Here is a 9,453-nt window from a genome sequence, read left to right on the forward strand (position 1 = left end):
CTTTGCCTGGGTCCCTTTTTTCTTGCTCGTTTAAAGACTGAATGTCTCTATCTTTCCTAGGCTGGATGCGTATTTGGTCACTCACTGACCAATTCCAAAACCAGTTGGCACAGAAGGAATCTTTGACCTGCTCTGTTTCCAAACTACACCAGTTGACCCCTTCTTAGGCAGCCTGGTAGCTCTTGGCTCCAAGGGGTTCATCGTTTTGTGAGAGTACCGCATTGACTTTAGCCCTGTTGAAATTTAGAAGTCCTGAACTCGAACTATCCACCAGACTCAGCTTCTCCAGGAGCAGGGACAACAGTTATGGGTCACCCCAGTCCTGGGGGTGACAAGTCAAGAAGAACAAATATTTTTTTAAAAAAGCTAACATTTTTATAGCATTTTAAGGAGTTTAAATTATCAGTTCAGTCAAAATCTTGAGATGAGCCTTTTTCAACGTCCTCATTTGCTAATACCTCCGCCTCTGTCACTTTGTATAAACCTTATACACACCATATGTGTATATCCACAGACATATTTAATATATGAATTCATACGTGTTATCTCTATCAATAGTGACTTATCCTGGGTCACACAACTCACAAGTGTTAAGTGTCCAAGGTCAAATTTGAAGTCAGGTCCTCCTGTCTCCAGGGCCAGCGTTCTATTTGCTGTGCCACCTTTTCCTATAACTTTTCTTTTTCTCTATAACTTTACATTTTCTTTTCTTTTTTCCTATAACTTAGGGTAGTATAGTATCTGGCACAAAGTAAGTGCTTAACAAAATTCTTGTTGATTAATAGATGGGATTCAAACCCAGGTCTTCCTGAACACTTTAGCCTCTGGGCCACCTACCTTTTCTGGGACTGTCAATACTTGTACTTATATTTCCTGATCCCTCCTAGGCACATTTTAGATTTTGGTGTAGGATTGGATTAAACGAATGAAATATGAAGACCACTATGAGGAATGGGAACAGAATATAAATGCATTTATAAATTAATCATTGTGTCTTAGCACTTACCAATCATAGCACTTGCTAAGTATGAAGTACTTAGTACTTTGATCTGAGGCAAGCAGTACAAACAAGGTTGAGGCCTGAAACAGGCTCTTGTACCTTTTGGGAGGAGAATGAAAGGTAGGGGAAAAAATCAGAGAAAACAGTTCTCCAACACAACTGTTTTACACAGAACTGACTTTATGATCAGCACAGTATTTTCTGAGCAACCATTCAAAATTCCTAACCTGCAGTTCCTGAACTTGTGGTCGTTTTCTTTTCAATAATCACCTTTCAATATAATTGTTTCCCTTTCTAATCTTTTTTTTTTCTTCTAAAAACATTATTCTAAGAAGGGGTCCTAGGCTTTATCAGACAGCCCAAGAAGTCCCTGACACAAAAATGATTAAGAAATCCCTGCCTTAAAGGAAAAAAAATTCTCTTCCATAAGCAACCCAGAAGAAAGGGCTGACCCTTAGGGTGGGGGATGGGAGAGGGGGAGAGATGAAATTTGGAACCAGCTCCCAGTTTTGAATATACATGACTATCTGAAGCAGGGGGGCAAACCAGAAGAGATCATCTCTTCCAGATCTGGGGTTTGAAGAATCTAAGATTCAATTAAATGATTCAATTCAACAAACCTCTATTAAGCAGGTGCTATATGGGGGGAGGGGGGGAACCAACTGTTCTAGGTGTTGGGAAACATGTTGTATTTGCAAACTAAATTTAAGGGACATTGAAATGTCCAACAGTTTTTCACTATAAGTACTACTTTTTCCCATTATAGACAAATTCTTTCATGCAGCAAGTACGCAATAAAACCTAAAATGAGGAATAATGTTCTCATCATAAAGATTTCTGCTTTAGGGACTGACCGTTTATGAGGAATACACAAAACATAGACCATGATACTAATAACTTGCATTTATATTGAACTCTAAGGTATATAAAATGTCATCCTATGAGCTAAGTTCTACAAGTATCAGCATCCCATTTTATAGGTAAGGAAACTAATGGTCATACAGTATAATATAACATAACATAACATAATCTAACATAGCATAGCGTAATGTAATATAGTATAGTATAACATAGTATAATATGGTATAGCATTATATAATATAGTAAAGTATAATATATAATTGACTAAGAAAGCTACAATGTGCTCTGTAAAATCTGACGAGAAGATTTTTACTGAGCTGGACTTTCAAGATTTCCCCCACATCCAGTAATATGCCAAGCACTATCAGCTCTGCCTCAGCAGCAACTTTCTCCTTTTCTCCAACTCTTGCTATCCTTGCCCTAAATGAAGCCTTCACTAACTGGCTCCTGGAGACCTCACTGGCCTGGTCTCCAATCTTTTTCTTCTGTAATCCATTCTTCAAATCAAGTCAATAAGTATTTATTATGCAGGAATCCATCATTTTAATCAGTTTAAGAAGCTGGTAAGAGGGACCCTGACCTCTGCCTGGACAGGGGCTTTCTAAAGTCAGTAGGGCTCCAGGGTGGATACAGTTAATGAAAGGGTGAGAGCAGCATTTACATTTTTCTCCCCTCTGAGTCTATCTTAAGTCCTACTTATATTTCAGCTCTTGTTCTATCTACCCCTCACAAGCATCTCAAACTCAACATGTCTCAAGACCCTCTTTACATTTTCCCCAAAACTCACTGGTGTAGTAGATAGAGTTGGACTTAGAAACAGGAAAACCTGAGTTTGAATCCTACTTCTAAGTTCTGTTCAGGAAACTCTCAATTCAAATCTGGCCTTAAAACACTAGCTGTGTGACCCTGAACAAATAATTTAACCACTATCTTCCTCAGTTTCCTCTTCTGTAATATAGTGATAATAATACCACTCACCTTCTGGGGTTGTTGTGAGAATAAAATGAGAATATTTGTAGAAATGATTTGTAGCCTTAAGGAGCTTTCTAAATGCTAGCTATTATTATTCAATTAAATCTAATGAGTATTATTGAATGCCTACTATGTGATAGGTGCTCTGCTGCCTTCTGTTGACTAAATCACGTCTAGCAGATTCCAAATAGAAGCATTTTGCTTCATTTTCCATCTCTTTTCCTTTGCACTGGTGGTTCCCCATGCCTTGAAGGCATGCCCTGGTCTCTGCCTAATTTCCTTCATGCTCAGCTCAAACTCATTGAACCTTTTCCTTTAATGGCATTCCCTCTCCACAAAACTTCCGGTGTCATACATGTGCGTGTGTGTATATATACACACAACTGTATCATTTCCATCAACCCCACCTTGAGTGTCTCGTAATAGAAACATTATCTGTGCCAGGCTGGTCATCTATGTACTTGTTTTATTTAATTAGTGTGATCTAAAGTGAGAGAAAAAGTAAGGTATGACTTTCAGCCAGTTAATCACACAATACGAATAGCTAACATTTGTGTAGTATGTTAAGGTTTACAAAAGGATTTACAAGTATTGTTCAGTTTTATACTCACTGCAGGGCTGGTACTTAGCTGCTTTTATTATCTCTCTTTTATAGTTAAGGACAACAAGGCAGACAGGGAACTAAGTGAGAGACTCAGGATCACAAAGCTAGTTAGTGTCTAAGATCAAATTTGAACTCAAGTCTTCCTGACTCCAGGTTCAGAGCTCTATCATCCAATGCCTCTGTTATCATCCCATTTTACAAATGAGGAAACTGAGTCAGAAAAATGGTGAAATGACTTCTCCAGGGTCACACACCTTGTAACCTTCTGAGGTAGAATTCAAACTGAGGTCTTCCTGTTTCTAAGTTCAACTCTATCCACTACACCAGTGAGTTTTGGGGAGAATGAGGGTCTTGAGAGATGTTAAGTTTGAGATTCCTGTGAGGGTAGATAGGACAAGAGCTGAAACATAAGTAGGATTTAAGATAGACTCAGAGAGAAGAAAAAAAGGAAATGCTGCTATCATGATTTCACTCCAGAGCCTCACTGACTTTCCTAGAAAGTCCCTGCCTAGGCTGAGGTCAGGGTCCCTCTTCCCAGCCCCTAAAACTGACTAAAATGATTGTTCCTTGCCAAATGCAGGAGTTACTAGGATCAATATAAGAAAAGACTTCAAAGGAAGGAAACGTATTTATTAAACATCTACCTGTGCTAAGCCTCTTACAAATATCTCATTTGATCCTCACAACAAGAGGTGGGGAGGGAGAGACAGATATTATTATATCCATTTTACAGTTGAGGAAACTGAGGCAGGCAGAGATGAAGTGACTTTCCCAGGTTCCAAGTCCAACATTTTGGCCACTACTCCCCACTGCCTCTTATCCAGCTAGGACCTTTCTTCATCTACAGAAATCAGATGAATAGCTTAACTCACAACTCTAGGCATATCCAAAATGATCCAAGGGCCTTCATGAAGATCGCTGGGTTTGCTGTAGCCTGCCTCCCGTACTCTTAGCCCTCAGAAAACCACCCCTTATGCCTTTTTCAGTATGAAAGGACATACATTTTATGGTTTACCTTCCATGACCACAAAAGCAATCAAATGAGATTATCTAATTAGTTCCCTGTATCCTCTCAACAGAACTTTTCATATCTCCCAGAGGTACATGTAGCCTAGTTTAGGAATTCCTGCTTTGGGATGCAGCTAGTAATTTTTGGTCACTAAGGGTGGATCTTGTCAGTTTTGACCAGAAGCTGACATGTGCTTCTTCTCTCTCCATCACAGCTCAATCCAACCTTCCCTGCTCCACCCCCCAACCCCTCCCCTCCAGCCCCCCAAAAGGAAAAGGGTGGGGACTTGTCGCTGTTCTCTTGTGTCCAATCTTTTGTGACCCTGTTTGGGGTTTTCTTGGCAAAGATACTGCAGAGGTTTGTCATTTTCCTTCTCCGGATCATTTTACAAATGAGGAAACCGAGGCAAATAGTTAAGTGACTTGCCCAGAGTCACACAGTTAGTACATGTCTGAGGCCAGATTTGAACTGAAAGATGAATCATCCAGACACTTGGCCTAGAGATCTATTCTTTGCACCCTCCAGTTGCCCCAGGGTTAGGAAGGGAGGAATCAAAGCAGGAACTTTAAGGAAATTAATCACCTTTTTCCTTTCTAATCTCCTGCAAAGGACCCAGCTAAGCATTTGAATAAAAATCCAAACCCACCTCCCAAGATTTCCAAGAATTTCTGTACTGCCACCCCACCACCCCAGGAGGCAATCAGAATAAATAATGAATAGTCCAAGGTCCCTCAGGGAGAGATTTTGAAATCTGAAACCCAGGGCTCCTCCTTCCCTCTGCCTCCGAGCTCTGGGATTAGACAACAAAAGGGAAGTTTTTCCTTTGCATAAATGGTAGTTTAGGCTGTTAACCTAAACCCCAGGATGCTACCTAGGAAGCTGGAGGCTGGGTAGTACCCTAGTGCATAGACACACATAGACATGCCCCACCTCAATTACATAGTCTCTCTTTCCCAACACTCATCATTGCAGCCAAGTACCCCACCAACACATACACACATACACACACACACACACACACACACACACACACACACACATGCCCAGTGCTCACAAACACCCCACCACCGATTCAATAAGCATTTCTCAGACACCTACTATGGGTCAGGCTCCCATGGTAAGCACTGAGGATACACAAAGTCCCTGCCCTCAAGGAGCTTACAAACTAATAGGGGAGACAAGAAGCAAATAAATATATACAAAGTGAGCTATACACAGGATACGTAGGAAATGATGGAAGGAGGGAAAGCACTGGAATTAAGAGGGGTTAGGGAAGGTTTCCTGCAGAAGGAAACCAGGGAGGTCACTGGTGCGGGTATGTTGCCTGGGTAGGGAGGTATCCCTCCTTCCCTGGGGACTGGTGCCTAGATTGCAAGCCAGACTCCTTCACCTCAGAAGTGCCTAGAGGATTCATAAGCACCCCTTCCTCTGTCTCTCTGTCTCTCTCCCTCCCTCCCTCCCTCTCTCTGCCTCTTCCTCTGTCTCTCCCTCCCCCTCTCTCTCAGTCTCTGTCTCTGTCTCACCTATGCCCCCCTTCCCACCCTCCCCGCTCCCACTAATCCCACACACATTGGTTCATAGCTTGAGTATCAGTCCTCTCCTTCTTGGCACTGGCTCCTGGCATGCAAGGCACCCCTCCATCTAGCACTAGTGCCTGGCTTACACAGGCACCTCTGACAGCTGCATAAGCAACCTCATCACTACCTGGCACAGGAACCCCTTCCACCTCCTCAAGCATTGTCACCTCACCACCATCACCAATGCCTGCCTCATGTATCCAAGGGCAGAGATGAGGAGGAAGAGCATTGCAGGTTGGGGATAAGGGACAGTTTGTACTAAGACATGGAGACAGATGATGAGATGTTGTCCAGTCCCTTTGGCTGGAAGGAAAGTGTGTAGAAGAGGCAAAGGAGCCGAGTCTTTCCCTTCTCTGTGCCTAGACTCCCTTCTCTGTAAAATGAAGTTGGACCTGCCATGATCCTGCCATGTAGGAAATTCCGTGATTCTCTGAAACCGTTATCTGGGGTCCCAGCAAGAGAAGACAGGGGGGCATTATGCACTGCAGCCTCTCCGGCTGTCAACAACATTTCCCACTGGCTCTGGTCCCAGCTTTAGGGGCTAGAACAGCCTGCCTACCAAACTGATGGCTCCCTCCATTTCCTGTTTGCCTTGGCTGTTGGCCTTTGGAAATGGGTGGAGAGGGGCAGTCTCTCACCGGCCCAGCTTTCACAAGTCCCCATTCAGTTTCCTTTTTTTTTTTTTGGCTTAGCTGAAGTTTCCAAAGAATGCTTCTCTCCTGCTATGGCATTCTTGTTCTCTTTGGAACAGAAAAGGAGAGGAGGATCTTTTGACTTACCTTCTACCCCGCCTCCCCCATCTTCTCCCTATTATAGATTTGCAAAGTACTTTATAAATCTTATTTCATTTCATCCTCACAACAACCCTGGGAGATGGGTGTTATTATTATCCTTCTTCCACAGATGAGGAAACTCTACATTCCTCATTCCACAGATGGGTAGACAAGTTAAGTGACTTGCCCAGGGTGACAGGGCTAGTACCTGTCTGACGCTGGATTTGAACCCAGGTCTTCTTGACTCCAGGTCCAGTGTTCTTAGCATTTAGCTATGGTCAAGTAGAAAGGCTTGGAGAGTAGAAATTGAAGTTCATTGTTCTTTTTAGGCAAATAGCTTGAGCTCTCTAGAGTTCCTAGGTCTACAAAACTAGGGAACTGGAGTAGCCAATCAATCACTGAGCTCCATCTCAGCTCTAAAACTCTGTTTCTCAGCCCTGTCCTACCCACTTTGAGACATTGTATTGATTCTGTACATTGTATTGATTCAACTTGAGTGATGGTGTGCCATTTAGACCCAATGAGGCCTGGCTTAAACCTGAGGAGGAGGTCAGAGACTCCTTTGTCCTTGTCCTTATTCTCATCCTAATTTAGACGATTCAGGGTTCAGATGTATATCAACTATTCTTTTTCCTCTGTCCTCTCTATCACAAATGGATTGAAAATGACATTTTCCATTGCTGCACCAGTCATGCCGAGGATCTCAAAGCAATGACGTGGAGGGAGAGTGGTTAATCAACAATCACAAATCTCCATCATAAATTCTGACTATAATAATAATAGATAGGATTTATCGTATCACTATAGCACAGTGCCTATTATGTACTAAGTGCTTTGTAAAGATCATGTCATTTGATCCTCACAACAACCCTGGAAGATAAGGGTTATTATCATTATTTCCATTTTACCGATGAGGAAACTGAGAAAGACAGAGACTGAGGAGTTTGTCCAAGCTCATACAACTCGTGCAGATCTCAGAAGGGATTTGAAGTCAGGTCTTCCTACTCCTAACTTCCTAACTCTAGATTCCACTGTGCCACCGAGACATCTCTTGGTAAACTTCAATACTCTCCTGGTCCCTGGGTCTCAAAACAAAACTTAAAAAGGAGATTGGTGTTTCCAAGAAGGGACTGGAAGACTGTGGGCTGGTAAGGTCCCCTAATTTCTTTCTTTAATTGGAAAATGGAAATTGGAAAATGGAATATTATTTTTGCTATAAGAAATGACAAATAGGATAATGTTAGAAAAACTTGGAAAGACTTACACAAACTGATACAAAGTGAAGTGAGCAGAACCAGCACCATGTTATACAGGGTAACAACAATATTGTTAGATGAAGAACTATGAATGGCTTAGCTATTCTCAGCAGTACAAGTGATCCAAGACAATCCCAAAGGACCATGATGAAGCATACCCTCTGCCTCCAGAGGAAGAACTGATATTGTTCTAATACAGACTGAAATAGGCTGTTTTTCACTTTCTTCTTTTCATTCTTTTTCTTTTATCCAAGTCTTCTTATACAAAATGGCTAGTATGGAAATATTTTACATGACTGTCCATGTACAACCTCTATCTGATTATTTACCATCTCAGGAAGAAGGGAGGGAAAAACTCAAAACTTTCACAAAAGCAATGAGCAGAACCAGGAGAACATCGAACACAATAACAGCAACATTGTGTGATGATCAATTATGTTAGACTTAGCCCTTCTTAGCAATACAACGATGCAAGACAATTTCAAAAGACTTGGGATAGAAAATGCTATCTATAAACAGATAAAGAATAGATAAAGAGTCTGAAGGCAGATCAGAGCATCCAATTTTCACTTTTTCTGTTGTTGCTTTGTTGTTTTTTTTCTTTCTCATGTTTTTTCCCTTTTGTTCTGATTCTTCTTTCATAACATGACCAATGTGGGAATATTTTTAATATGATTGTACATATGTAACCTATATTGTTGCCTTGAGGAGGAAGGAAGAAAGGGAGGGAGGGAGAACAATTTGGAACTCAAAATCTTACCAAAATGAATGTTGAAAACTATCTTTACATGTAATTGGGAAAAAAATACTATTAAGAGAAAAAAAAAGCAATCCCCCAAAAAGCTTTCACAAAAAACAAATATTAAAATTTATTTTACCATATAATGGGAGGGGAAATAAAAAAACATTTTTAAGAAGCAAAAAAAGAAAGAAAGAAAATGGTATAAAAGTCAAAAATGTCAATATTGGTACATTGGACCTATGGCAAATAGGGAATTAGGTTTCCTGAACACCAAAAATTATAATCTTTTGCTACAGGTTGCTGAAAATGCACTTTGCACATATAATTCTTTCTAACAAAGCATTAATTCTGATAATATGTACTTTTCATAACACATGAAATAACCCTTACAATGCAATACATAAAATAAAATTGGTAACATGAAAACATTTTCTCACTAATAATTCCCTAAAATTCTGTGACCTTTTGTGCTAACATCTCCATAAAAAACATCAATTTCAAATAATATTCCTTTTTCCTAACACATGAAATCTATAGTACTATAAATGCTGTACAGAATGGGGTGGAGCCAAGATGGCAGAGTAGAAAGAACTGTTTACACTCCCACGTGGAAAGATCATATTTGTTGTTCTTGAAACTTTTCTCAGTACTTGGGTAGT

This window comes from Notamacropus eugenii, chromosome 1 (genome assembly GCF_028372415.1).
Source record: "Notamacropus eugenii isolate mMacEug1 chromosome 1, mMacEug1.pri_v2, whole genome shotgun sequence".
Lineage (NCBI taxonomy): Eukaryota > Metazoa > Chordata > Mammalia > Diprotodontia > Macropodidae > Notamacropus > Notamacropus eugenii.